The 26770-nt window shown below is 37.9% G+C and overlaps 1 pseudogene; it reads right to left on the bottom strand.

The window, feature by feature from the left end:
- LOC102118199 (protein C-mannosyl-transferase DPY19L1-like) overlaps window positions 1-26770 on the bottom strand; it is a 105567-nt pseudogene that overhangs the window by 63278 nt on the left and 15519 nt on the right.

Raw genomic sequence — 26770 nt, 5'->3', positions numbered from 1 at the left:
GAAATTAGAATTAGAAAATTACCATTTACAACAGCTAATGTAATAATTAATTCAGGCAAAGATCATCAATGGATGCATAATCAGTTGGTAAATGTTACAGAGGAAGAGGGTATTGGTGTCTCAAAGTATCATCCCACATTTCACTTATTAAAAGGAAAAGGGCATTTTTATAATAGAGAAATATGACAGATACCACCTTAACTGTGTGATTTAACTTAGTAAATCTGATTATGGGACAAATTGGTTTTGTATGCCTCCAGATGTAATGCAAAGAAAAGGACACAACATCGTATGTGCCACATTCTTCATTAAAATGTCTAATCTGGCTGGGCGTGGTGGCTCACGCCTGTAATTCCAACACTTTGGGAGGCCGAGGCAGGCAGATTATTTCAGGCCAGGAGTTCAAGACCAGCCTGGCCAACATGGTGAAACCCTGTCTCTAATGAAAGTATAAAAATTAGCTGGGCATGGTGGCACATGCCTGTAATCCCAGCTACTCAGGAGGCTGAGGCACGAGAATCACTTGCACCAGAAAGGGAGAGGCTACAGTGAGCCAAAATTGTGACACTGCACTCCAGCCTGGGCAACAGAGTGAAACCCTATCTCAAAATAAAATAAAATAAAGTGGTCTAATCTGAAGCTTTTAATGAGGAAACAATCAGGCAAGTACAAATTATCAAACCTCTACAAAATAATTAGTTCAGACTCCTCAAAAATGTTAAGGCCATTAAATAAAAAGAGAAAAAACTGTTTGAGATAAACTTTTCTAAACAAAATGACAACTAAATGCAATGTACGATCCTTAATCAGATTCTGGATCCAAAATAAAAGCATCAAATAATTTATGGGAATAAACTATGTAAATGAGAATATGGGTTATATTAAGATATTATTGTATAATTATTAGTGTTAAATTTCTCAAGTATGATAACAGTATTGTGATTATGTAGGAGAATATCTTGCTTTTAGACAATATATTCTGAAGTATTTAGGGGTGAGATATCATATCTCCAACCCATTTTCAAATGGATTAGAAAAATGTCTGCCGGTGTTCGTGTAAGAGAGACAGCATATGTGTTAAAATATTAAAACTGGTAAATGAAAGTGAATCTAGAGCATTTCTATAAGTTTCAATTTGTTCAAAATAAAAAGCTGGAGAAAAAACAGAGAAAAATGCAATTTTCTTGTACTGCCTTTTTAGTACAAGATTTACAGTGGAACTAGACATACCCCAAGTGAAGATATAGAACAGCTGTTGGCTCTACCGTCACACCTGGGAACAACTGCATAATTTAGGTACGGATCTGCCATAGGCAGAGTGTCTTTGCTGGAACCAAACAACTTCTAACCATATAAACAAGAATCCGAAAAAGCTACAAACACAAAAATGAGTATTTGTTGTGACAGCCACCCCTCCCTCAACCTGGGACACACATAGACATACACACACGTGAATCTGGCAGGCAAAGGAGTTGGGGAGAGTCAGAACCCAGTGAGCTCACAATCTCACACACAGCGCTTAGGTTCCAGGGCCTTGCCACGGCTGAATCTGGAGATGGATTAAAATTAACTAAAAAGCTGAAAACTAATCCCTTCCCAGTTTAAAGAGTGGTGAGATCAAAGGAATCGTCCCCTGAGTTGAGCACCTGGAAAGTTGGAGACTGAGACAAAGAAAAAAGAGACCGCTGTAGTTCATTTGAAACTGGAAGTAAACTAAAACAAATTAAAACTATACTACTGCCCTGTTTGGCAGGGCTTCATGTGGGATCACAAATTCTCAGTCTGTCTTCCCAGGTGCTTGACATAAAAGAAGATGTTCCCTTTCTAGGGAAATTGAGGCAAAAATGATTATCTAGTTCAACCTTTATCATTATTTTACAGAAATTGTCTTCCATAAAGTAAAAAGCTATGAGACATGCAAAGTAGCAGGAAAACACGATCCACAATCAAGAGAAAAAAAACAGTCAATGGAGTTAAATTCCCAGATAACGTAGGTGTTGGCATTAGAAGACAGACTTTAAAATAACTACAATAATTAGATTTTAAAACGTATAGAAAAATATTAGTGAGATGAATGAAGAGATAGGAAATTTCAACAGAAAAATGGAGACTCTAGGGGAAAAAAATGGAAATCCTAAGAAGGAACGAAGGAAGAAAGAAGGCAAGAAAGGAGGAAGGCAGAGAGGGAGGGAGGGAATTTACCAGACAGTGATAATAGCAGGCTGCATGCATCAGAATAAAGCATCCATCAACTCCTAGACATGGCAAGAGAAAACACCCAAAGGGAGGAATAGAGAGGAAAAAAAAAATGGGGAAAAAACCAGAATGTCAAAAATCTGTGAGATAGTATTTTTAAAAAGTTGAACATACATGTAATTAGAATCCCCAAAGGAGAAGAGAGAAAGAATGGAGAAAATAAAGTATTTAAAAAGAAGATCTTGGCTAGAAATTTTCCAAAACTGATTAAAAATAAAAACCAACCCACAAAACAAAAGCGTTCAATGAACAAAGCACGTCTAGGTTCACCACCATCAACCAATAAAAAACAAATATATAACGAAAATCTTCAAACAACAGAGAAAAGACACATTACATTCAGAGGAACAACAATAAAAATTATAGCTGACTTCTTAAGTGGAAGCCAGAAGTTAATGGAATGGCATCTTTAAAGTGCTGAAAGGTAAAGCTATCAACCTATAATTCTTATTCAGCAAACATACACTTCAAAAATGAAGGCAAGATAACATTTTTAGACAGACAAAAACTAAGGGACTTATTGGCAGATCTTTATCACAATGCTAAATAAAATTATTAAAACTAAAGAGAAATTATGTCAGATGGAAATCCAGATCTGCAGGAAGAAATTAAGGACACCACTGAGATGCAAACTGAAATGCCCAGTTGTGAAAGATGACTAGGAGTTAATTAGGCACAGGTCAAGATGAGGGAGCACAGAGGCATATACAAAGCATAGGAAACAGCGTGTGCAAAGGCCCTGAGGAAGGAAAAGGAATAGTCCTTTTCGGGAACTGGAGAAAGAAGGGCCAATAGGGCTGAAGCAAAACAAACAAAAATAGCCTGAAGAGTGATGTGAGACAAAACCAGAAATCCAGCTGGGGCAAGGTCATAAAAAATGTTGTAGGCTACTTTTCTATTGTAAACTGCTTTTCAAATTTACATCAGCAGATATGCTGCTAAGATTAACACATTCTGTTTTTATTGAACTTTTGAAGTTACTGTAAGTTTAATATAAGTTCACAAATCCATAGACATACCAGTGAATAGACTTCATAAAATTATACATCTTGTACTTACACTGTTTCCCAAATTCATGTAAAACATAATTTAAATCATGTCATTCTACTAGTCATCATCCTCTAGAGGCATTCCATCCACTCCAAATAGACCCTACAATGACCTACAGAAATCTGCTCTCACTCTATCCTACCTCCAATTATTAACTGCCTGACCTTATCTGCTATCACTCTCTGCTCCTCCTTGCTACTGCCCAAATAAGCCAGTTATTCTCCTGCTTTAAGGTAGAAGATTATCCCACGTTTACATGATTGTCCACAAGGATAGGAGTCTTTGTTTTACTTACATAACTCAATCATCAAAAAGTACCTGGTGTACAGGCCGAAAACTTACCAACACTGGAAAGAAAGGAAGAAAGAATGAAAGAAAAACGAAGTAAGAGGTCCACAAATTGGCAAGAAAAGGTCTCTGCACCTTTCATTTGTAAAAGATAAATTATAGTGATGTCTTCTTTGAAATGCTACTCCCCTACTGAAGAGTTTCGTGTTTGGAGAGATTAATGGGGAATCAGGAAACTTGTAATCCTCTTGCTGCAAAAAGATGTGCGATATTGATCTGGGCAATAATTTCTTGGATAAGACTGCAAAAGCACCGGCAAGGAAAGCAAAAATAGTCAAATAGGTTTGCGTCAAACTAAAACGCTTCTGTACAACAAAGGAAATAATGAACAGAGTGTAGAGTCAACCCAAGGATTGGCAGAAAATTATCTGCAAACCATGCCTCTGATAAGGGGCCAATATTCAAAATATACAAGGTACTCAAATAACTCAAGAGCAAGAAAACACCTCAATTTTTAAAATGGGGAAAGAATCTGAAGTCATTTCTCAAAAGGAAAGATACAAATGGCCAACAGATACATGAAAAAAAAAGTGTTCAGCTTCTCAAATCATAGGGGAAATCGAATTAAAACCAAAATGAGATATCAACTTACACCTGTTAGAATGGCTATTATCAAAAAACACAAATAAGTGTTGGAGAGGATGTGGAGAAAAGGAAACTCCTGCACATTGTTGGTGGGAATGTAAATTCATACAGTCATTCTAGAAAGCCATGTAAGTTTCCTCAAAAACACTAAAAGTAGAATTGGCAATCCCACTTCAGAGTACATATCCAAAGGAACTGAAATCAGTATGTCAGAGATACCTCCACTCCCGTGGTCATTTCAGCATTATTCACAATAGCCAAGATATGGAAGCAACTCTAAGTGTCCATAAAGAGATTAATAAGGAAAATGTGCTATACATACTCAACGGAATATGACACAGCCTTAAAAAAAGAAGGAAATTATGTCATTTGAGACACTATGAATGGAACTGAAAGATACTATGCTAAGTGAAATAAACCAAGCACAGGAAGTCAAATATTGTATGATATTAATTATATGCGGAATCTAAGAGTCATTCTCATAGAAACAGAGAACAGAAAGGTAGTTACCAGAGGCTCAGGAGAGAGATGGGTAATGGGGAGATGATCCAAGGATATAAAGTTTCAGTTGGGCAGTAGGAATAAGTTTTAATGATCTATTGCTCTGCCTGGTGACTACAGTTAACAACAATGTATTGCATATTTCAAAATTGCTAAAAGAATAGATTTTTAGCATTCTCACCACAAGAAAAGCTAAGTTGGTGAGGGAATAGCTACGTTAATTTGCTTGATTGACTCTTTCTACAATGTACACATAAATCAAAACATCACATTGTAGCCCGTTAATATCTACAACTATTATTTGTAAGTTAAAATAAATAATTTTTTAAAAATACAAATAAAATCATCTCCCTGCTGGGTAACCTTGAGCCAATCACTTAATGTTTTATTGCTTCCATTTTTATGCTATTGCGATATTTACTAGGAATCTACCATATAAGAATATTATAAGGATTAATGAGATTGTTTTCAAAGTGTTCCAAGAATTCTTTTCCAAATCTTATATAAATGGCATAACTATGTCAATAAGTAATTAGGAACATGTACGTTTATAGTTTAGTCTCAGTTCAGTGCAAAAATATTTCAGAAATATGGGTCAGAAATATGTTGTGGGTCCTAAAAATGGGTTAATTAGATATGAACCCCAAGGCAATCCTTTCACTCACTTTGAATTACTTTTTTAAAAAGTATTTATTTTTAAAAAATACAAAGTAAGAAATTTCCTCTTCATATGTGCACATCTTTATATATGCAATTATGTTTTACATAAAACAGAATCAATCATGCTTGGTAATAGTTTTTTTTAAATCTTACTATGAAAAAGCTAAACAATCCTATTTCACAAAAAAAGAATTTCTAACAATCAAAAAATACAAGGCCTTTGATGCCTATACCATCTGGTTCTTTGTTTGCTCTCCCACCTCTCTGTGGTATACCTATATTTACAGACAGAGAAAATGAAGGAAGGATATTTCCTAATCGGCTGCCACTGGAAAAGAAAAAAACAAAAATTCAGGTCAATCCTAAGAAAAACCTTAAAATACATAAGATCATAACTTCTGGTATTATAAAAGATTTTAGTCACACTAGAACTTTCCTATGCTTATTTACAAAATAGTTTATTTCCTCCAAAATTTCATTAGTCAAAATAATCTTTTTTCATTTTTAAGAAATCATTTGCTATCTTCAATATGTATAGACTCAGAAAAGCACGCAAACTGAAAGGGAATAAAAAATTCTTACTAGTCATACTACTGTACATCATACAACCTGATTTTTCTTTTTTCTTTATAACCTCATATTTATTTATGTCCTTCAACATTTCTCAAACTGCTTTCCTTGGGACAGATGATATACATTAGGAAAAAGGGTGAGAAAGATGTGCAAGGAAAGGGATCCATGGTCATGAGGATGGAAAACCCCCACACTGCCTACCTGCTCCTAGAAATTCACAAGGCACTTCCACACATTAAAGATTTAATTTCATATTTACCAAATCCCATCCCCAAGCTACTTTTCTGCAGAATACACTTGAGGAATATCAGTTTATAGATGAAGTTTTATGTTTCATTTGTTTTCAAAAACTGGAATAGAACACAAATATTAAAGTATGACAATCAGGCTTATAACTCTATGTAAGAAATTATGATGGTATAATCCAGTAGTTCCAACAATTAACCTTCATTTGCTCAGATAAGAGTGAAATATGTTCCCTACTATACCCGAAGTCTGGGTAGGGGACATAAGGCTTTGTTTAGGTTTATTTCATCATGTTCTGCATCTTTACTCTTGAGGTCTTCTTACTTGTTTTAGCTCATGCTGCTTTCTCATTATTCTACCCAAATATCCTTCCTTCTTTTTCTCTATCTATAAGTATAGGTATATCACAGAGAGGTCAGAGAGGAAACAAAGAATGAGATGGTATAGGCATCAAAGGCCCTGTATTTACTCTCGTGATGTATGAATGAGGAAAAGAGGAAGAGATGCAATGGCCAGCAGGGATAATCCACGTAAGTATCCAGAAGGAGACAGGTAGGGCTGCGACCCAGCACAGGTGGCCTGTTTGCCTTGGCAAAAGAGGAGGAAGATTGCATAGTACTTTGTGGAGTTTCCATGTTCCCCACAGAGCAGAAGACAAAGCCACTTGCTGCTAGAGAGAAACAATGGCAGCATTAAAGGTTTGAGCCTACCTTTGTAGTTAATAACCCCTGTTATAGATTAATGTTCCCCGTGTTGTTTTACTTTGCTTACATCAAACTATAGAAAACCCATCATTATTATACCCTCTGCTAAAAAAAAAAAAAGTTAAATGTACCCTTCCCCAAAAGAAATACCACCTATAACCAATCAAACTGCTGTGACTATGTGCCAATCGTATGAACAATGTTGTATTCCTGCTAAAAATATCTGCCTCTGCCTATATAAATGAAACCTAAACTTCCCTACCTCCAAAGGCTGACTTCATTCCTTTGGAGTTGGTGTCCCTGAGTGGTCCACCCTCACACTTTGTGCTTGAATAAACGCTCTTTAGATTCTGATCCTTTTGATTATTTTAAGTTAACACATATGTATGACAGAGTATTTTGATATAATTTGTGGTGTATTCTGTCAGAAAGAATTTTTAAACTTTTACGTATTTAAATATGTTGATATTTTCCTTTATTTCTTCTGTACTTCCTGTCTTGTCTCTGAAGGCCTTCCACACCTCAGAACTATAGTCTCCTAAAATATCTTCTAATATTATTAATTGCATTTTCCACTTAGCTCTTTCACCCTAATTTTGTTCTCCTTGAACTAGCCAATTATATCATTTTATCAAGTAAACATCCCTTTTATCAGTGAAACGAAATTCAGCCTTTATCTTATACTAATTTCTTACAATGCTAGACTCTGTTCTATTTCATTCAACTGCAGCTGACTTAATTCTGTGTGTGTGTGGTTTTTTTTTTTTTTTTTTGTATCACACTATTTTTATTACTGTAGCATTATGGTAATTTTAACACATGATTTTAAAAAGCTCCCCACCCCCAACTACACTTATTTTTAAGATTTAGGTAATTCTTACCAACTTATTCTTACATATAACATCTGAACCAGTCTCCCAACCCTGCTCCCCTACCCAAGAAAAAATTGTCAGGCTTCTGATCAGAATTACATTAAACTTATATATAATTTGGGTTGGGAAGGACTGTCATTTATATGATGGCCATTCAGTTGCACAGTATATCTCCTTCCATTTACTCAATTCTAATTGTATTCCTTCAAATAAAAATTTTTGGGCCCAGGCACGGTGGCTCATGCCTGTAATCCCAGCACTTTGGGAGGCCAAGGCAGGTGGATCACTTGAGGCCAGGAGTTCAAGACCAGCCTGCGCAACATGATGAAACACTGTCTCTACGGAAAAAAAAAAAAATAGCCATGTGGTGGCGCATGACTAGTCCCAGCTACTCAGGAGGATGACAGTCAAGAACCCTTTGAACCGGGAAGGCGGAGGCTACAATAAGCTGAGATTGCGCCACAGCACTCCAGCCTGGGTGAAACTGTCTCAAAAATAATAAAGTTTATTTTGGACAACCAATGTAAGAGTCAAATACCAAGTTAAAACTTCTAGAAGTACAAAGAGAACATGATAAAATGTGATCACAGTGGAAAATTTTAATTCTTTCATAATCTGACAGGTCAAGTAAGCTAAAGGAAACATACTAGGGATTTGAAGGAGCCAATCAACAAGCTCAGTGTTGTGACTATACGGAGATTACACATCATTGTCTTATGTCACAAGAAAGATGAGTTTTTTAAAAAACGACACTTGGGGAATTTAATGTAAAATTTCCTTTTAAAAATTCCCTGGAACAATGAGGAATCAAAATGAAAATGTAGTAACTTTAATTTTCTAAATGACAGAGTAAAGGTAGGGAAAGAACAAAAGACTCACAAATCCAATTCCCCGACGAAATCTCAGGATGAGGTTTGCCTAAGAAGTCGCATACCCTCACTCAGTTGTCATACAACCTGGGAGGCTCTGAGGTTGGACAATTTCCTGAGAGCAGAGCCACTGTGACAACATTCCTTTTTCACCAAATTACTAAAATACAGGTTATGGTCCAACACCTTACATGAATACGGGCTCAGCTTTGCTTAACTAACAAAAGAGGCAGATTTTTTTCTAGTACATTTCTGAGAACTGCAAAACTAGAGGAAGAGAATAAAATTTGTTTATCTACAAGGAATGTTCTGAGTTAGAATCACTGTGAAATGATGTTACTTGAAACAAATCTAAAATAGTGTTCTCGATGTCCACCCTCTCACCCCAATCCATAGAGGATACTAAGTAAGTCCTTTTAATTTGCTAAACAGAAAAGATGCAGCAATCAGAATGTCTAAAATTTAAAAAAAAAAATTCCCATTATAGTTGATCAGTTGATATTTTAGCATTCCCTAGTGGTTAAAAAAAAAAGTCTCTTCTGTAATATTACTGTCAGAAAATATGAACGCTCCTATTGTGCAAATTTTAAAACATTCTAAGCTTGTTAAACATTTACCACATTTACTCATACATCTCATTCATCTAAACCTTGATTTTTCTTAGACATAAAATGAGGGGATAATAAAAAATAAAGCTAAAAAGGACCTGAAATTACTTTCCAGTTCTAAAATTTAAGAATTCTATAATTCTCTTCTTTCTTACCTGCTACGGTTGTATAGATTTAAATCAATTAGCAAGTTTTGATAGATTTTATTAATGATTGACATTTTTATCTCTATTTACAAAAATGATGAACCACCCAAAGTTAAACTTTTGAAAAGAAAAAAGCAATCAGAGTTAATTCAAAACTATATTAAATAACTCTTACGAGTAAGTTTTCTTATTGTTGTATAAATGCTTAAGAAAGAGAAAACGGAGAAAAATTTGAAAATAACCAAATTAAGATAATTTCCAATCTTAAGTTGGAGACTGAAGACTTGGGCACCTTCCTAGCTCAATGAAGAAATGCCAAGCAGGCCTGGTTCAGAGCTGAGAACCTTCCCCTATACTCACGGTGGCAGGAGGAGGGGGGATTCACTGGTTACTAAGGAAAGAGATAGGAAAGAAAGATGAGGAATGAGGATAAGAATTAGGAAGGGTGAGAAAAGTTCTCAGCTTGGTCCTTTCCAGTCTGTTTCAAGCAAGTCATTAATGCCTTTAATTTAACTCTCTATCTGCCAGTTCTAACAGAAGTTTTCATTTATTAGATTGTGAACTCCTCAATTCACCCATGGTGCCAAGGACCAAGGACCAAGCCTTGTCCATGAAAGAGGGTGAAAGGGTATCTGAAAACAGAACTATTCAATCAAAAGACTGCTGGCATTCCTTTTCTGAAAGCTTGGAGCCAAACACACCACACCTCATGTCACACCAGGCAGGGCCATGTGTTCAGGTGAGCCTCTGCTCTGACCCAACCACCACACCCTCAACTCCTATGCAGACCTCTACACTGTGTGCTCCAGGCCCTTCATTCCATGGTGAACAATTACCTATCCAACACCTGCAGCCTCTTCCCAAATGCTTCCTCCCTCTCCTGCCCGGAAATATCACTCTCCTCTGAACAAATGCTTCCCCTGGAGCCTCCCCTACAATTCTGCCTCCTAGTATCCCAGAGTCTGTCCATTTCCCTCCATCCCACCACCGCCATACCAGCCCAGGCTCCCATCCTCTTCCCCTGGGCTGCTACAGCCTCCGACACCCCACACCCAAAGCCTGCTCCCTCTACGCTGCAAAGTGTGTTGTCTTTAACAATGAATAGACCCAATCCCACTCCATCCACACAACCCTTCAATGGCATCCCACTGCCTACAATGTCAAACCCAAACACCAAAACATGTCCAAAATGCCTTGCAGGATCTGGCCCCTGCATACACCTCGACTCCTTTCACTATTCTTCCTCCTGCCCACACTCTGTTCTCCAGCTGCACTGTCCTCGGTTACAGTTCCTCAAATGATAAGACCACACTGACAGGAGTGTGCAGAGCAGCATGGGAGCAAGAACAGTGGGGAGCAGAGCCCCATGAGCTGATGCAGAGTCATCCCAGGGTGATGGGCTGGCACAGAAGTGGAAGGACGCCAGAGATATTCTGAAGCAGGACAGTAAAAATAGGATTTTGTGTCTCCTTGGATTACAGAGGAAAGAGGAAAGTCATGGCTATCTCTTAGAGGTCAGACTGGACATTAGAGTAGACAGAAGTGTCATTTGCTGAGAGAATGAAGACATAAAAAGAGGAAGGTTTTGGAGAAAAGATACCAATATTGCCAACCAATAACTTTCATCAATTTATGCATACTAAATAAAAATACTTATCTTTTAAATATTCATACACAACTGTTAGATCAAATGGGTTTGATTAAAGATGCGTTAGCAGGCCAAGTTAATAGTATATTAAAAATATATATATATAGCTGGAAAAGTTTGAGATGGTGGAATTCACAGCCTATTTAAGATGTGTTTTCAGCCAAAAATCCAGCCTGTATGAGTAGTAAATGCTTGATTTTTTGAAAATAAAGAAGAAGAAAATATCATGTAAAACAATGGAAGCAAAACTGGCATGAAATTTAAGAAATTCAACTTTTCCTTAAAACAGGTGGAGGGCAGTGGAAGAGTGGAAAATTAATACAGAACGCTCTTCCATTCTGCTACAGAACCTAAGAATACTGAGCACTTCATAGGTAACTTGGTTGGATCATGGGAAGAGACGGTAGGAAAATTAACTGTGTTAGTGATGACTATTCACTTCAGACGTAAAAGGGGACATCAAGCAAAATTTAAAAGGGCTTTGACATACAGACTAATCTTCCAGGCCCTCAGGGCTTCTGGAACATATCTAGAAATAAAGCAGCTTAAAAAAGTCAGGTATCAAAGAAAAACTCTGAACCTCCAACGACCAAAGAAGGTAGCAGAGAACAGAAAAGCGGAAGATGAAGGTATTGTCCTCTGACTAGCTGGTTCCTTATGTGGGAGAAAAGGTGTTTTCTGCTGACTACTTATGTCTACAAAAGGATGTCCAGGCTTTTCTCACAAGAGCTCAGAAACAATGGAGAACTGGGTAGAGACAAGGGTAAATGTTCAAAAGAGGGGGAGGAGATCAGGAACAGATCAGAGGGGACCCAGGGACTCTGGGCAGCCCTCATTAAATGTAGAGAAGTTCATGAAAACGATTATTTAAGTTCTCTTCAAAAAGCGACCTCATTGCCAGAGAGGGGATGGAAGTGAGGAAAAGGGAACACTGACCCTGCCTCAGTGAGTGTGTGCTCAGCCCTCCCTCATGCATAAGTGTCTGCATATGAGCGGGGGTGAGGGGGAGGAGGAGTCACTGGCACTGGGTGTCACTTCTGCACTGAGGTGAAGAATCAGATATGCCTCCTGGACTCCGGCCACAGGCAGAGGCACCTGAGGCTGGCAAATGAAAAAGCAACAAGATGAAAGGAGCCTGGGTCTTCCCAAACAAAGCAGTTTCCAATCTGATCATGCTGTAATAAAAGCCACTAGTCAGTTAAGACCCATCCACTTTGCAACCTTCTAACCAGCTCCTTATTCTTAGATACAAATGTCAAGCTAGGAATCACCAGGCTGTGGGGATGGAAGCTTCCAATGTGAAAAACAGAAACTAATACAAATTGAAGGGGGACCTAGAGGTAACAAAGACAATGCAATAGGCAGAGAAATTTTCAAACTCAAGATTCTTTAAGTTGGAAATCTAACAGAAATGACAATAAAATGTAAAAATAAAATAAGGGAGAAAAACCCTGAGAAAATTCGACTTCAAGAAGTCCAATATCCAATCAATAACTTTCAAGAAAACAGGAAAAAAAAAATGGAAAAGAGAAAGTCATTAGGGAAATAATACTAAAAAAAGTTTTCCTCCAAAGTGAAGAAAGTAAATGCCCAGATAGAGCGCACAAAGTATGCGATGAGAAGGATGAAATAGTATCTGCCACATCATGACCTTTTAGGGGACTAAAGAGAGAAAGATGAACCCAAAAGCTGCCAGAGGAAAAAAAACTAGCCACACACAAAAGGAACTAATGGTAGAATAGCACCAGACTTTTGAAAGCTACACTCCATCTTAGAAGACAGTCGAACAAAGCCTTTAAAAGTCTGAGGAAAAATTAAAATCAACAACCAGGCAAACCAGTAATTAAGTATAAAAATAAAAAAGGAAATATTCCAACATGCCAAACAAAATGTATTTAAAAATTATCTCTGTGACTCTCTTGGAAATTACCTGAGGATATGATCCTCAAAAGGATGAAACAGACCAGAAAGAGACCAACTTGGGGTCCAAAACACAATGAATCCAACGCAAGAGAGGAAAGGGGAATTCTCAGGATGGTGGTGAACAAAACTCCCAGGGAATCGCTATACGGAAGCCCAGGGAAGGATGGGTCTAGGATGGAACCAGAGACAGAAGCTCCAGGAGGGAGGCCCCAGGGGATAGGAGTGGGAGAAATGAAATAATGGATTTTATACATTTGACAAAGTATAAAATAAGTGTTTACAGTTCATTGTAGATCTGGAGAGGAATTAATCAGCACACAGAACAGCAAGGAAAACACAATATTAGCAATAATTAACCACAGGAAAATTTTTCAATTACTAAATAAACAATTATTTATACTACTTAATTCAGCAATAAGCAATATTTTCTGGGTTTTTTTGTTTTCGTGTGTGTGTGTGTGTGTGTGTGTGTGTGTGTGTGTGTGTTTTGAGACAGAGTCTCGCTCTGTCGCCCAGGCTGGAGTGCAGTGGCGCAATCTCAGCTCACTGCAAGCTCCGCCTCCTGGGTTCACACCATTCTCCTGCCTCAGCCTCCCAAGTAGCTGGGACTACAGGCGCCCACCACCGCGCCTGGCTAATTTTTTTTATTTTTAGTAGAGACGGGGTTTCACTGTGTTAGCCAGGATGGTCTCGATCTCCTCACCTCATGATCCGCCCACCTCGGCCTCCCAAAGTGCTGGGATTACAGGCGTGAGCCACTGCGCCCGGCCATGAGCAACATTTTTACAGTCATAATAATGTAACTGTGGACCATGGTTTTACGTATTAGAATTGCTGAGGTTTCAAAGATCTGAAAGTGGCTTTCCCTAGACAAAGGGATCAATGGGGTCGGGAAGACAGATGGGGCAAGGGACCACTGATGTACTTGATTATAAAAAGTTGAATAATGCCAAAAGATATGCATATATATACAAAGCAGTGAAAATTCAGTTTAAAAACATACTAATAAGTAACATACCCATTGTAGGACACATTAATAGAAAGAAAGTTGTTCAATTAACTTATTTGGAGACCTCTTGATATTTGCCAAAAAATACTTATATAAGGAACAAATCATAAAAATGTTCCAGATAACATTAAAATAGATGCTCGTAGTCACCACCAAAGAAATAATACACTATATTTTAACCTTGGCTTGAAAACCATTAAAGAAAAACCTTCCAAAAAAAGAGAAACTTTCCATACTGAAATTACCAACTACAAACTACCAGACTATGCGAAGGTATGGAGTTACAGTCATCTTACCTAGAGGATGAGGAGTTGGGGAAATGTGTAATCGCAAAAGCAGATATTTAAGAATCCGTCCCCCAACACGCAGTATGTTACCTTTCCCTCCAATGTGTCGTTAGTTCAATAAATGATTCTAAGTAAAATTAACTGAAGAAACTATTAGAATAAATATAAAATTACATGTATAACAGCTAAAAATGGAGCAAAATAGGATCCTGAAAAATGACAATATTAGAAAGAGTAAACTTCCACCTATCAAACCAAAACAATGTGTACAGAAATATCAGCTGAAGAACAGCAAAATCCTGGGACCTCAGAATCCTTCGGAAATGAACTATTACAGAACGGTAATATTCTGGAACATGAGAACAGAAAAGAGAATGGCAAGTCTAGATCCTTGTTAATATCATGTATCTTTGAAACATTTTAATATTTTAAGTAAAACTTTTTATGAAATATAAATACTACTCACTTTGGAAATGGAATAAACACTTTTTTCTTCATTATGCAGGATCTTTAAACAAAAATTAACTAAAGCTGCAGACAATTTAATTGCTGTGGAAAGAATACTTAAAATGTATTCTCAAAGACAGTAGGCCGGGCATGGTGGCTCACGCCTGTAATCCCAGCACTATGGGAGGCTGAGGCGGATGGATCACAAGATCAGGAGATCGAGACCATCCTGGTTAACACGGTGAAACCCTGTCTCTACTAAGAATACAAAATGTTAGCCTGGTGTGGTGGCAGCACCTGTAGTCCCAGCTACTTGGGAGGCTGAGGCAGGAGAATGGCCTCAGTAAACCCGGGAGGCGGAGCTTGCAATAAGCCTAGATCACGCCACTGCACTCCAGACTGGGCGACAGAGCGAGACTCCGTTTCAAAAAAAAAAAAAAAAAAAAAAAAGACAGTAGAGCACACACTCTGGAGCCATTGTCGGTACTCAAAGCCCTACTCTGCCAATGACTAGCTCCGTGACCTTGGCAAAGTTATTTAATATCCTTGTGTCTCAGTTTCCTCATCTATAAAGTGGTTTACCTATCTCATTAGGTAACCATATGGATTAAATGAGTTTCTGATTGTAAAGAGCTTAGACTAGAACCTCACATAAGTGTCACAAATGTACTGAATTTCTCCAATCAAAAACAGTCTTCAGGGAAGATTAGAATCTGCAGAAGGAAAGTTTCAGAATGAGTCCACTGGAAAAATACTTGCTAAATTGGTAAATGCTAGTAAAGCTTATGTGACAGATAATATATTTCTATTGTGCCTTTCATATATGGCAACCATAAGCTAAGTTTTTCTTTCAATATTTTATTAATTATTCATTTATTCAACCAAAAAATATTTTGGAAGGCAAGCATTCCTCTGGGTCCTTTGCAAACACTACCTTATTCCATTCTCACACAGAAGACAGTCTCTTAAACTCATTTAGGTGTTCTCCCCTCTACTCAATCACTTCTTTAAAAATCTTCTATACTCTTCCATTTTAGTTAACCTAATAAAACACCGCACCTCCCTTTTACAACCCTAAAAGACATCTGTTACTTTATATTTTCCTTTACATTTAAAGGTAAACCAAAGAACTGGCAGTCACTCTAAGTTCTGCTCACATCATTTATTCAAACTATACAAAAAAATCAACCTTAATAGATTCCAACCACAATTTAGAGCTTCTATACAGCTTTTTTGGTCTTCTAGCCTTAATCATGATAGCCTAAGTTTGCCAGACATCTAAGGAAAGCACCTAACATGGAAGGTAGAGACCAAAAGATGTTTAAAAAAACAAGCTAGGCCAGGCACGTAATCACCTAGGCTCATGCCTATAATCCCAGCACTTCAGGAGGCTGAGGCAGGCGGATCACCAGGTCAAGAGATCGAGACAGTCCTGGCCAACATGATGAAACCCCATCTCAACTAGAAAATACAAACATTGGCTGGGCGTGGTGGTGTAGTCCCAGCTACTTGGGAGGCTGAGGCAAGAGAAAATTGCTTGAACCCAAGAAGCGAAGGTTGCAGTGAGCCGAGATCATGCGATTGCACTCTAGCCTGGTAACAGAGCGAGACTCCATCTCAAAAAAAAAAAAAGCATGATAATCAAAAATAAAAACTCAGTAGGAGGGTCGGAAAAATAAGGCTGATAAAATGTTCTAGAATGTAGAACAAAGCCAAAGAGCTTAAAAATGGGAAAAAAGAAAAGAAAATTAGAGGACTGGGAACTACGAACATCCAAACAATAAAAAAGGGAAAGAAGACAAAGGGAATAAAATAAGTAAAGAAATAATCCAAGAAAATTCCCAGAAATCAAAAGCATGAGTTACAAGATTGAAACAACCCATCAGGGGTACAAGAGAACACATGAAAGCAGATCTACACTGAGACATACTGCTTTGAAATTTCAGAACCATAGAGACAAGGAAGATATTCTACAATCTTCCAGAGAGAGGAAGGGGAAGCAAAGGTCACATACAAAGGTTTAGAAATCCGAATAACTTAGGAACATCTGAATAGCACCATCTGAAGCAACCAACAATGTTTTCAAGTCTAGAGTTCAATACTTGGCCAAACAGTGAACCAAATATGAAAGCAAATGAAGACATTTTCAAATATGCAAAGTTTCATAAATGTTTACCTCCCAGCTCTCTACTCTCAAGACCTAGTTACCAGAAGATGAGGTCTACCAAAATGAGAAAATAAACCAAGAAATAGGAACACACAGGATAAGGGCACAGGAGATCCAACAGGGGAGAGCAGTCAAGCAAATCCCAATGGGATGCCAAGAGGACAGATGTACAAACACGAGGGAAGGTGGCCAGTCCAGAACCAAGTACTGACTCAGGCCCAAAATCTCTACATTTTATTAGTGTGAGCCTGGATGAGCCTGGACCAGATTCTTGCCCGTATTTTATCTTGGCTCCACATGCTTTACTGCTGGCATCAGTTAAAGACACTTATGTCACTGACAGAAGTTGTTCTGCTTTGATATGCTCCACAGAGCCAGGGTAAACAGTGGTGAATTTAGAAAGAGGGAACAGCTCTTCCCCTCATGATATTTCTGCTGGATATGCAGTACCTGGCCACTACATTTCTGTCAGATATCCCTACCGACTGAGTCCCACATTTATCCCAGGACTAGCTCATGACCTTGCCTACTGACGTATATATACAGCAAATGGAAGTTTCTCTAAATAGTATCTATCCTTATTAGTGTGGTAGATGATATTATTTACTTCGTAGTTTTTTTTTTTTTTAATCTAAAATGAAATGGGCTCAACCCACTGAATCAATTGTAAAACTCTCTAATAAGTGATGCCCTGCAATTTGACAAACGCCGTGCTGAAGTAGTCACTGCTTGACTTTGAGGACTGGGGAAAGTCAAGCTTTCCATGAGATCATACTTCAGCTTGAATCCTGTTTTCATACTGGTTAATTTTTGTATTTATTTCACTTGCTTTGGAATAGGTTTCAACCCAGTCAGTTACCAAGGCCTTTCATCATCCAGCACAACCACTGTTCCCATCTGAATCCTCCACAACACTCCCTGAAGAACATGCATCCCAGCAAAACTGATCTGCTTATTACCTGCTTTCCACACACTAGATTTTGGCCTTTGCCTCTCCCTGGTATGCTTTTATCCTCATGGTTTATTTCCACCTATCCAAATACCTCTGACTCTACAAGGTCACACTGAAGTAGTCCCTCCATGCAAAACAAATTTCTCCTGCCTTTGGAGTTCTAAAGACTTTATCCTTCCTTCGTGTCTATCTTCCACTCACACACACCCTGCCGCACTCCCATGTTCTCAGAGCCCAAACAGCCTTAAGAAACTACTTGGTATGAATTGCATGTGTTGACTGAACAACTGAATATGCATCTCCCATGTAGACAGAAAACTGCCTACCAGGCACCACAGGGGTTAAAGACTGAGAAAGGTCAGGTCAGGACCAAAACCACCAAGAACCCCTCAACCGAAACCAGAAACTTCTATTCTCTTCAGTAGATGTTGTACCTTCTGCCTTTGAAAAAACAGTTATAACAAGCATTACAAGAAAATATGAATGATTTAACAATTGTGTATAAATTCTTCTTTCAACTAAAAAAGTAGCCAGGCAAGGTGGCACACACTTGTAGTTCCAGCTACTTGGGAGGCTGAGGCAGGAGGATTGCTTGAAGCCAGTGGTTTGAGGCTGTAGTGCACTGTGACCACATCTGTGAATAGTCACTGGACTCCAGCCTGGGCAACAATATAGCAAGACCCCATATTTTTTTTAAAAAAAGGTAGCATAAGTGTAGATTAGCAGTTTAGCAAACATGCCATGTTTCATATTCTAACTTCTCTTATTTAAAATCTAATCCCCCAAATGTAATAAAGCTACCCATAGACAGATGGGCAGTACTTAGCAAAATGAATAGACACCACCAAGTTTCTCTCCCTCTGGCTCATTACGATGCAAGCACACAGGCCCACTTTCCCTCAAGTCAGCCCGCTTTTCTCATTACCATAGTCTTTTGGTTTAACTTACTTCCCTGTGTCTTGTTTCAAAAACAAAATCTTTCACATCATCTTTTAATTATGCATTTTTATTTTTGTCTCCCCAATTAAACAAAAGAATTTTCTTAGACCTAAGTCAGAAATATTAACATTAAAGTGTCTTAAATCCATATGCAAATATATTTTACATTGATCTTCTAACAGCTTCCTCGTTTGACAAATGCTTATCAAGTAACTGCTAGATACTCAAAGAGTGGGCTAGAAACTCAACAGATCTTTGAGGTACTAAACTGAAAATGCCACACTTCCAAAGGAAAGATAATGGGATAATAGCAAATTCAAACTTATTATCCCGAATTGAAAATCATATACAATTCTCATAATTCTGTACTACAAAGAATCAATAAGCAGCAAGGAAAAAAATTCAAAAGATAATCTCAACGTAAAATACTTCAAACATATATACAGTATAATAAATTGGCAAAAAAATAAGAAAGAGAAAAGTAAACATAAAAAGCCTTAAAACAGTAGTCTTTTAGTTTTAGGAATGCTGCTCAACTGTAATCAGGTCAGATATTAAATACTGCATAGAACACATTTCCAAATATTGCATAGAAGATACTTCTATTTTAACATTAGTAAAGAACTATTAATATCATTTGATAATGAGTGGTCTTTTCCCTTATATATTATGTAAACAATATATACTGGAAGGAGCGGAAACAATCTACAGCCATTGACATTGGAAGAAGAACTGGAGTCAGCCATCTGGAAAGACCCAAATGCTCTAAGGTAAACGCTGCTCCCTCATGCTACCTTAAGCAGTAGTCTACGGACTTTTTTTTACACCAAAACTATAGTAAGAAGTAAGACTTCACACATCTCAGCACACACACATATACAGGTACATACAGCAAATGGAATATATTGTTCTATAACAATATATTAGATATTCCATAACCATTTGTGGAATATATATTGTTTATGCTCAAATGCCTATGAATATTTAAAATTTAGGCACTGTGGCTCATGCCTGTAATCCCAGTACTTTGGGAGGCTGAGATAGGCAGATCACTCGAGCCCAGGAAGTTGAGACTAGTCTGGGCAACATAGCAAAACCCTGTCTCTACAAAAAATACAAAAAATTAGCTGAGTTTGGTGGCGTGCACCTATAGTCCCAGCTACTCAGGAGGCTGAAGTGGGAGGATCGCTTGAACCCAGAAGGCAGAGGCTGCAGTGAGCAGAGATTACACTACTGCACTCCAGCCTGGATGACAGAGTGAGACCCTGTCTCAAAAAATAATAATAATTAAGTTTATCAAGTATCCCCAACTCTGTTTATATCTCTGAAACTATCTTAAGTGTGATGGGCCACGGCAGTGGTAAAAGCATGCAAATAATGACTGATTTTATGATAATAAGATTTTTTAGGACATTTTCATAAAACTGAACTATAAATTAATCAACGATTAATTATTAACTAATCAACTATTTTATTTTAGTATATCTTATAAGCACATGCTAAAATATTATCTTACCTTAAATATGTGCCATATATGAAGAATAATGCCATCATTAGTCCATTTAAAATAAAAATTACAGCAACATAAAAGCAAGCAGGATCTCCCGATCCTTTAAAAATAAACAAAACATATGTTCTAACCACATTAACCCAAATTACCTTATGTGTCTAGCAATTTATATTAAATTGTGTTCATTTTGAAAACGGTGGCCAGATATATTAAATAGTTGCCTTGGTTCCCACATGAAAACATAACACTACTGCAGAACATAAATGCGATCAGGGTAATGAGCAATGGTGATTTTAAAACAGGGCTGCAAATTCACAGATACGCCCCCTCGGGAGGTATGGGGTCTATAGCCCCCATTTTTCAGTTTCATTGGGCTCGTGACTCTTTCAACAGAGTACGGCAGAACAACACCATGTGACTTCTAAGACTAGGTCATAAGAGGCCATGCAGCGTCCACCTTGGAACCTTCAGCTGCCGTAGGAAAATCCTTACTACTACTCTGAGGTACTTCGCTATCAAAAAGCCCAAGTCACCCAGAAAGGCCACAGGTAGGTGTCCCAGCTGACAGTTCCAGCTGAGCTCAGCCTCACAGTCCTCCACGCCCAGGAGTCAAAATGTGAGCAATGCAGCCTCTCAGTTAATTCCAGTCTTCCCAGATATTCGCGTCTTACTAGCAGAGGTCCCTGAAATCATGGAGATAAGCCAGCCCTGCTAAAGCCTGCCCAAATTCTGGACCTGCAGAATCCATATGCATAATAAAATGGGTGTTGTTTACACCACTAAGTTTACAGTATAAGTTTATTATGCTGGATAAGTTTATTATGTTACAACAGATAACTGGACAATATTATAGAAAGAAACTTACCTTTGCGGCTTTCAGTAGGACTGAGTCCTTCTCCTCTGGTAACCGTCCAACATATCTTGGTTTGAATACCAATCAAGTCCATTATTTTGGTATAAATCTAGTACCAGCTGGCCAATATTACCTATTTTTAAAAAATATAGCGGCATCTTAAGAAAATATACTAAACAATTTTCATTACTAGAATACTTTTGAGATATTTTGACAATTATCATATTTTCCCTTTCTATACCATTCACTTGGCTCCCTTTAAATCTAGTAAAACAAGGCTCAGAATCTCCTAGGCAGATTCTTCACTGGTCAGTTTTTAATTGTTCATCCATGGGTAAGGACAAAATATGGGACAAAAAAAGTGCTAAATTTATGTTTTTCAAAAACTATACAACTCTACTAAGAGACAAAAAAGAGGATTTGCACAAGGAAAAGATACTGGGTCTACTGGAATAGACTGAATTATTTAAGATATGAATTCTCCCTCAAATTAATTCATAAACATAAAATAATTCTAATCAAAATTCCATGTGCCTAAAATGTATCTAGAAAACAAGAAAACTAAAGGGAATGTTTTAACAGATATAAGTCTTATCACCTTTAATAATTAAAATAGTGTGATACTGGCACAAGAATGGCTAGACAGATCAATGTAGCCATGGTATAGGTGGTGGTAAGCCACCCCAGATTCCCTCTTCTGGGCCGGGGCACTCATTCCTCCAGCTGGTTGGAAGACTGGTGCCTGAGAGCTCGAAGCTGTGTCCCTCCCCGGGAACTGCCCGTGGCTGAAGAAAGTAAATTCACTCAAAGTGACACCCCCTACCCAAGGGCAATCTGCATCCAATGACTGACTAGTCAATAGGGAAAGATACTAGAGGCCCTTCTGTCAAGGTAGGACAACTCTGCAAGGCCATCCCAGATCCAGAGTTGCCAGGGACTGGATGAGGCCTTCACGGTGGCTGCATCAAAGCTCTCCTCTTCTCCCTGCCTCAATCTGCTTCATTCATCCCCCTTCAGGTGTTGACCCTAAGGACACTCCCTCAACTACTTCCAGCATGTAAATCTCCATCTCAAAGTCCACTTCCCACGACCTCAACCTAAGGCAATACTGAGCACAAAATCCAGAAACACATGCAAGCATGTAGGTATAATAATTTTGCATATAAAGAAGAAAGCTTACTTCAAATCAGTGGAGAGAGGATGGACACCTCATCAGTGTTAGGTTACACACAATACCATTTTCAAAGAAAAATTCAAGGTTAGGTTCCTACCCCACGCTATGCATCAAAACCAATTCCAGATAAACTAAAAATGTAAATTTAAAAAAATAATTATGATTATAAAAATGAAGTTTTTTACATGTATGTATAAAAGACAAAAAGATTCACAGATATATTTCTGTATAGAAAAAAATACATAGACATCATACACAAAGTTGAAGGGCAAACAACTGGGGAAAATGTTTCATTATATTGCATTATATTAATATCCAGTATGTAATAAATGAGCTCTTAGAGAATTTTAATAGAAATATAGATAAAAGGCAAAAATTGGCCATTAATTTTAAAAGTAAAAATGCATTATATGTATATGTATGTGTTATATATACATAAATAGAGAACATTGAAATATATATATATAATCAATGAATGAAATATTCACACATTCATGTGACTTCAGTTTCTTTGTCTATCCAATTAACAAAGATGCAGGTAAATAAATAGTTTTGAAGACACTGCTGGTGGATAGTTCAATATCTATCTGGAAAGCCTTTTGACAAAATCATTAAAGTATATATTCTATTGAATGAAAGAGTTCCACATCAACAAATTTATAGTTTTGCAAGGAGGATAAACGAGAGGCCAAATGTCATCTCCACTTGCTGAACTGGGCTCACCTTCCCTCCACCCCCACTCAAGAAAGTGCACTTAATTAAATGAGGATAAGGAAGAAAACGTTTAACAAATGATATGTAAAAGTAACAGGGCTCCCTTAGTATAATCCCTACAAGCACACCAAATCTAGTTTTTGTATTTTCTAAACAATGCTCCTCAAAATCAATAATGATCTTTTTTATATATTCCTCCCCAAGATACATATTTTCTTTTAAAAAAATTAAATACAATTTAATATGTTGAATTATATCTTAGATTTAGAATCAGCATTTAATACAAAAAAGTTTTACAAAAGTGAAAAATCACTATTGGAAAAAGTACCTTACCTCAGGGTAAAGATTGAACCTTTTTAATGTACTAATAACGAGGGATTATTCAGTTTATCATTCATAATCACCCATACTCCATTCAAAAATGAGGGTGCTTCCACAATAGTCTTGAAATAGGAATAATACAGTCCCTGAAATTAGGATATGCTCAGTTAAAATAACAAAAGGTACATAATTATGATGCCTCTTCTAAGTAAATACACTGTTTTTGAAAAACAAAGCAATTAAGCATGTAATAGCTATTAATACAATGAATTTCACAGGTTTCTGATCACTGATAAATCCTAAAGTTGCAAAAAAACTATGTATTTTCACATAAACTTGTCTTAATTGAAATAACTGAATGCAAAATAGCTTCAAAAATAGTTTCAGCATTTAAAAAATAATACGACTCAGCATACTTCAACTTAGAAAATCCTATTACCCATACCAATATAACTGTTAGAAAATGCTATCTTATGAAAAGAGTGAGTGGTTTATTATGGAACTAAAATTTATCATGAACCAAGAAATCTCAAGCCAAAACTGCTCCTCTAACTGCTTATTTTAATCCCCAAAATGACACTATCAGTCATTTTTCCTCCGGATTTACATGCAAAAATGCAAATGTGTTGAGAAGGTTACACACTGATGTATTATTACATATGAATTTCATTCAGGTGCCACCTAATTTTACAGATTACTTTCCCTCCTATCAAGTCAGCATAAGGTAAGAACCCTGTGGGACTGGGGATGAGGGTGGGAAGTGGTCGTATTTTGAAGAAAAGAGATAGTTTTTTAGCTTGGCACACTACTTTGGAAAGATAGCAAGGGTGGAATAATACATGACACAGAAAAACAAGAAAATACTAGAAGCCTAACGGGGAGTCTAAGTGGCAGTATGAGGGAAGACAGAGAAACACAAGATAAATCTATGTCTTGTATTTGCATCTTCAGTTTTACCTGGAGCTGCCCTGGTAGCCAGTACCAGTAGCTGCCAAAGTTTAAACTGGGTTTAGGACTCATAAACACAAAAGTGATACGCCTACCCAGAAATTTATTGAAAAAGAAAAAAAACGGTCTTAATAGTCTGATGTATTAGCTCTGATATCACTATTTTTAAAATTATGTTTCCTTGTGTACTGATTTGGATAGTGTCCCCTAAAATTTCATGTCCACCAGACCCTGTGGATGTGATCTTATTTGGAAATAGGATTCTTGCAGACGTGATCAAGTTAAGATGAGGTCATATTGGATTAAAGTGGACTCTAAATCCAACAGAACTGGTAAATCTAAATAAAGAGGAATATTTGGCCTCAAAGCTACAGACACACAGGGGAAAAGGCCGTGTGAAGATGGATCAGAGATTGGGGTGAGGCATCAGTATGCCAAGGAATTCCAAGGATGGCCAGCAACCACCAGAGGCTGACAAGAAGCAAAGAAGGACTCTCCCCTCCGGCCTTCGGAGACAAGAGGCCCGTCAACACCTTAACATCCCACTGCTAGTCTCTGGAACTGTGAGAGAATACATTTCTGCTGTTTTAAGCCACCTAGCTTGTTGTACTTCTTTATGACAGCCCTAGGAAACTATATCTTCCTTCTTTTGTAGGTTTGATTTTGGAAACATATCAAAAATTTAAAAATCCCTAAATATCAAAATAAAAATGAAAGAAAGGAATGAACTATTTATCAACTTGGGAGATTTCAAGTAACAGTAAGATATTGTACTTTTACTGTATATCCCTAGTGGACTATATCCTAAGGTTAAAATGGAGCCCAGGAATTCGGCAGGACTGGTTTCACAAGTTACAGGTCACAAAGACCCTGCTGATAATAAAGGATGCGGTAAAGAAGCTGGCCAAAACTTGCCAAAACCAAGATGGCAACTAAAGTGACCTCTGGTCATCCTTATTGCTCATTATAATACATTAGCATACTAAAGGAAACTCCCACCAGCAGCATGACAGTTTACATATGCCGTAGCAACCTCTGGAAGTTACCCTATATGGTCTGAAAGAGGGAGGAACCCTCAGTTCCAGGAATTCCCCTCCTTGTTCCCAGAAAACTCATGAATAATCCACCTCTTGTTTAGCATATGATGAAGAAACAACATTAAAAACAATGAACCAGCAGCCCTCACAGCTGCTCTGCCTGTGGAGTAGCCACCCTTTCATCCCTTTACTTTCTTAAGATAAACTCATTTTCACTTTACTCTGTTGGCGCATTCTTGAATTCCTTCCTGCCCAAAGCCAAGAACCCACATGGCCTCCTGGGCTGAGACCCAGTTCTGGGGGTTGCCCTGTACAGAACCGAACTGCAAGAAATCTTAAACTCTTTTCAGTAATCATATTTTTAATGACACCTTTGGTACTTTTATTCCTAACAAATCAATAATTTGAAACCAAGATTCTCAAACTAAAAGATTAATATCAAATAAGTAAAAAAATTAACCTTGTTTCCATTTTAAAAATTAATATAAATTCATGATCTATCTTCTCTTTAAAAAAACTTTTTTGTAGCCTAATTCTGTTCAGTAAAAAGGACAAAATACAATGGCCAATCTAGTAGCAATGAGCATCTGCCACTGACAGGAATGGTGGCTCATTGGAAAACTGGCTGATGCCAGGTCTGAGAAGAAAATGCCTTGTAGTACCTGAAAGTAAGGAACCTATGGATACTAGTGAGGTCATATCAAGGGCAAACAGGGAGAGCTGTTGTTACGGGGCGGGGGGGTCCTTGCTCCCAGAGCTCTCAAGATGGTGGCAGGCTGCTTCCAAAATGGCGGCAGGCCACTTCCAAGATGGTGGCAAGCCTCATGTTCTCTGACCGGGGGTTCTCGGCCTCACAGATTCCAAGCAATGGACTCTTGGCCCACGTGGTGAGTGTTATAGCTCTATTAGAAGCCGTGGGTCATGGAAGAGAACCATGGAACCCAGTGACTAGTGTTCAGCTCGATTAGGGCAAACCCAGGCACTTAGCCATGCAGGAACAATGGCAAGCCTTTAGCCCAATTGGGAGTGGCAATGGGCGCCTCAGTGGATCAGGAGCACAGCAGACACCCTGTCTGATCTGGAGGGATGGAAGTCTCAACAGCTGCAGTGGACAGTGAGTGAAAGCTCAGCTTGAGCCGTAACAAAACACCGACCAGAAGAGTGCAGTTGCAAGATTTAATAGAGTGAAAACAGAGCTCCCATATAAGGGGAGGGGACCCAAAGAGGGTTGCCTTGCCGGCTCGAATGCCTGGGTTTATATCCTGATCCTTGTCCCTCCCACTGCGCTCTCAGGCAATAGATGATTGGCTATTCCTTTACCTCCTGTTTTTGCCTAATTAGCATTTTAGTGAGCGCTCTGATTGGTTGGGTGTGGGCTAAGTTGCAAGCCCCGTGTTTAAAGGTGGATGCGGTCACCTTCCCA

The sequence above is a fragment of the Macaca fascicularis genome, chromosome 3 (genome assembly GCF_037993035.2).
Source record: "Macaca fascicularis isolate 582-1 chromosome 3, T2T-MFA8v1.1".
NCBI lineage: Eukaryota > Metazoa > Chordata > Mammalia > Primates > Cercopithecidae > Macaca > Macaca fascicularis.
The sequence above is the reverse complement of the archived record's forward strand: the minus strand, read 5'-3'. Positions and strand labels throughout refer to the sequence as shown.